At 43.4% G+C, this 4,651-nt stretch overlaps 1 pseudogene; it reads left to right on the top strand.

The window, feature by feature from the left end:
* Positions 1-3,110: 3,110 nt before the first annotated feature.
* LOC110331848 lies at positions 3,111-3,706 on the top strand (annotated as a pseudogene).
* The last annotated feature ends 945 nt before the right edge of the window (positions 3,707-4,651 follow it).

Below are 4,651 nucleotides of genomic sequence, written 5' to 3'. Positions count from 1 at the left end.
CAGACAGACAGACAGACAGACAGACAGACAGACAGTCAGAGACAGACAGAGACAGAGACAGAGACAGAGACAGAGACAGAGAGACAGAGACAGACAGAGACAGAGAGACAGACAGAGACAGAGAGACAGAGATGTGGGGGGAGAGGGGGAAGGACAGAGGGAGAGGGACAGAGGGAGAAACTATTGTTGGTGAAAGTAGGAGCCTTCAGGACAATATGGAAGACAGTAAGGTTGAAGGTCTAAAAATGAAGTTGGTTCAGTTGTCACCATGGCTGTCAGGGGTCTGGGAGTTTGCATCAATGTATCTGATAGCGTGGCTTAGCTGCTCGTGGCTGGTAGAACTCACAGCTTAGAAGAAAAGCTGGCTATAGTGGAGGAACTACCTTGGACCAAGCAAGACCTGCTAGGATAATGCATCTATTCCTCAATATTTCTGAACTCGCAGAATGATGGTGGCTTTTTCTGCTTCTGAAATTTCTCAAAGTTTACTTTTGGATGTACTCCGACCCTTAATTTTACAGACAAGGGATCTTTGTGTAATTTGTTTCTCAATATAATCAAATGGACTGTACAACAGGCTCTTACAGTCTATATGCACCCTTTGCCAAGTTATCACACACACGCACACACACACACACACACACACACACACACACACACACGCACAATAACTACAAGTAAAAGCAATAAGAAAAATAAAGCTTGTAACATGATATAACTTACCCCTTGTAAGACTGCAAATACACTAACCTTCTTAACAATAAATTTACATAGTCTCACTTGTACAATTTTCGGGTTGCTGTTTTTTTCCTTGTCTAGAAAAATCACACACTTGGTTAACATTCCACACCTTAAATACCTAGTCGCAAAGCTACTTTTGGAATAGGAGATAGAGAGAAAGTGGGAAATTAAAAAGAATTATTTGTTATTTAAATAAATATGTTCACTTTCTTCTCTCTCTTTTTTCTTTTTTGAATTTCAAAAGACAATTTTATTTGGACAGAACCTTCAAACAGAATATAGAGAAATTAGGTATTATTAAAATACACTCTTGCCAAGTGATTTAGCATTAGAATATAATGGGGGAATGAAAAACACATGGAAACTTATCCACTGCAGGGCAAGGGAGACCCTGTAGGACAGCCATATGTAGGCAAAGGTTACCTTCTCCCCACAAACTTCTATTGCTGCCAACCTGTACTCCCCGCCCCCCAGTACCCTCCAGAGCAACAAGAGAAAGAGGCAGCACCCCAGGCCATTTATTACACCTCAAGTGCCAGCAACACACTGGATCTGTGCTGTCCAGAAACCTTGAGATGGAGAGGTCTGTGGCAGTGGGAAAATTACATGTGCAGGCCGGTTCAGGGGGGAGCCTCAGCCCTTTGGCTAGCAGTATCCGGAGAAATAGACAGGTACACCAACTAGTGGGGATTTTTGGAAGCCATAGTAGATATCCCCCTCTCCAGACAGGCACTCTGAGGGCAGCACAGCAGGCTCAGGGTAGGGATCATCTGAATGAGACAACTCTGGCTCAAAAATCAGAGGCCAGCATCCCAGCAGTGGCTTTTGGGGAGACAGGATCTCACGGATTATAGTTTGCACACAGCAGAACAGGAAGAGATGTTGTGGAACTCGGCTCACCATGTAGGCTGTAGCTGGTACATGTGGTACCAGTTCAAATGAACCCCTCAACATCCTCCACGCTGCAGCTGTCTCTAACTGGGAAGGGGCTTGTAGGCCAGAGCTGGACAGACCACAGGTGGTCACTGGAAGCGTTCAGGTTGCTGGCTTTTGCTCTGGTACTCACGGGGATGACTTGTCACAACATGCAAGCTCCTGGCAGTGGCCAAAACAATAAATAAAACAAATAAAACCAGCTTTGAGGGATGCCAACACCCACTACTTTGATCTTGATGTTCAAAGTCCAACTACAAGTCCAGCTGAGGGTTCCTCCATACTGGACAGCTGAAGGCACCTGTGTCTGCTTCTTCCCTAAAGATGGACACTCCCAGCTGACCCTCCCAACACCAGAACGGCCCCAGCCTGCACTCGATGTGCTAGCGGATAAAACTGCAATTTACACAGCCTGCCCATCTTAGCCCATTCAAAGTATCTCCCACAAGTCATCTTTGTGGTACTAAATGAAGGTACTTAGGGTGGGTCCTGTCCCTGCCAGATACCAGTCCTATCAGACAGGCAAGCTAAACACATGAGACCCAGTGACCACTGCCTTTTTCTGGCCATGGCTACTTCCTCAAAGCCCCCAGAGTGCAAGGAAGTATAGAATGTTGGAGTGTTCAAACTCTGCCTACCACAGTCCTATTACCTGAGAACCTCCCCTAGCCCCATTCACTGGAGAGTTAATATTGTTAATGCACAAATGAAATCCTAAATCATACCAAGGATCAGGAAAAAGATTCCCTCCCATAGAGCCTTGCAGGTTTAGCTGACAATAAGCCCTTCAGTACCTATGAGAGCCACTTAGAGTTTATGGTTTCATTTTCCCAACATTACATCTTTGAGGACCTCAAATTCTTCTCCAAAGTCACAACAGCACATACAAACTTCAATGTTCCCACCCTTAAATTATTCCTCCATTCCTCTTGGGAACTTCAAAATAAAAGCGGCCAGTTTGCCTGGCTCCAGATCTTCTTTAGGACATTGCTTGACTCCAGTGGGGCATTATTACTGAAGCCCTATCAGTCAAATATTAAACTTAGGGAGAATGACTAGAAAGCAAGGGCCTCCTCACTCCATGTTGTAGATTCCCCTGTTGCATAGGTCAGGCTGAATAAAAAATGATAATAAACACATATAGAAATAAAGGTTTGGGTCATTGTGATAAGCAAGTAAATGTTAATAAATAAGTGCTTGTGAATGACTATAGATATAGATATAGATATGGGTATAGATATATCATTGCAAGAAATAAGCTAAACCTACAATCAACTGTACATTTGCAAATAAATGGGCTACAGTAGCCATGGGTTGGGGGTACCTATTGAAGAATTCGGCTTCGTCAACAGCTGGCCGCGGCTGTTCTGAGGGACTAAGGTCATGCTCCTGTGAGTGGGTCTGGGGTCCAGCCTGCAGCTTGAAGGTGTAGCATCATGAAGCTCTACAGCCTCAGTGTCCTCTACAAAGGCAAACCTAAAGCAGTGCTGCTCAGAGCCATGTAAAAAGTGTCTTCCTTCAGTTTTTTCCAGAGGCTCAGGTTCAGGAATTCATGACCTTCACAAGTCAACTGATTGCGGAATGCTCAGAGAAAGGCAGCAGAGGTTCTGTCAGAGAACAAGAGTGTCTTTGCCATGTCTACCTCTGGAGCGACAGTCTGGCAGGCATGGTCACTGCTAACAGGGAATACCCTTCTAGAGTAGCCTTCTCCTTGCTAGAGAAGGTACTAGATGAATTCTCCAAGCAGGTCGATAGACTGGACTGGCCAGTAGGATCCGCTGCTACAATGTGGTACACAGCCCTGTATGGTCACCTTAGCAGATACCAGAAACCCTGAGAAGCTGATCCCATGAGTAAAGTACAGGCTGAACTGGACAGGACCAAAATCATTCTGCATAACACCACGGAGTCTTTGTTAGAGCGAGGCTAGAAGCTTGATGATTTGGTATCCAAATCAGAAGTACTGGGAACACAGTTGAAAGTCTTCTATAAAACTGCCCGGAAACAAAACCCATGCTGTTCAATCACGTGACATCGGCCACAGATGCAGGCGCTACACTATAAAGTAGGAAAGATCACCTTAGTCAACCCATCTTATTTGCTGAATTATATTCTTCCAGGGGTGTATCCTGTATAACCTACTACCTCTAAACTATACTTTCAGAGAGCTCTAAGCATATTGGGAAAAAAAAAGTAGAATCTGTTACTATTTTTCCTGGCCAGTCAAAGTTTGTTATTATACTGTTTGAGTTTGCTGAAGGGTGCATAACCCAAGGAGATTCTTAGAGTAATCATCTCATGAATTTCTAGTTATGTTCTTATCCATGCTTAGGGATCTCAATCTCTGGGGCATAAAGAAGACTTCTGAAAAATAGGTCCAGATAATATCACCTCCCTAAAAGCAGAAGTTTAAGAAAGTTTAAGACTTTTCAAAAAAAAAAAACAAACAAACCAAAAAACAAAAAGAAAACCAAACCAAACCAAACCAAACCAAATCAACCAACCAACCAAAACAAACAAACAAACAAACAAACAAACAAAAAAACATAAAACCTCAGATATAATTTCCTTGGGAAAAGTCATAAAATCAGAAAATCAGTCATAATGTAGAAAGTCCCCATTAATGCAAGTTGCCAAGACTCAAACCTAAAAATGAGAGACAGAATGACAATTATTGGAACTTGCAGCTCAACTTTGCTGGAACTGTGCCAAACAGCTGTTCTGGCTTCATGACACTGGCCATTTCCACTTGATACAGCTGTGCCACCAGGGGACATAGATGCTCTATGTTAGTCACTTGTCTCATAGCTGTAATAAAATGCTTTGCAAAAGCAGTTCAAGAAATAAGAGGTTTATTTGGTGTTATAGTTCTAGGCTGTTATCCATCACTATAAAGAAGTCCTGAGTGCTGTAGCTTGAGGCGTCTGGTCACATTGCTTCAACCATCAGGAAGCTGAGAGATGATTGCTGGTGCTCA

The sequence above is a fragment of the Mus pahari genome, chromosome 14 (assembly GCF_900095145.1).
Source record: "Mus pahari chromosome 14, PAHARI_EIJ_v1.1, whole genome shotgun sequence".
Taxonomy (NCBI): Eukaryota; Metazoa; Chordata; class Mammalia; order Rodentia; family Muridae; genus Mus; species Mus pahari.
This window is presented reverse-complemented; position numbering and strand designations above follow the sequence as displayed.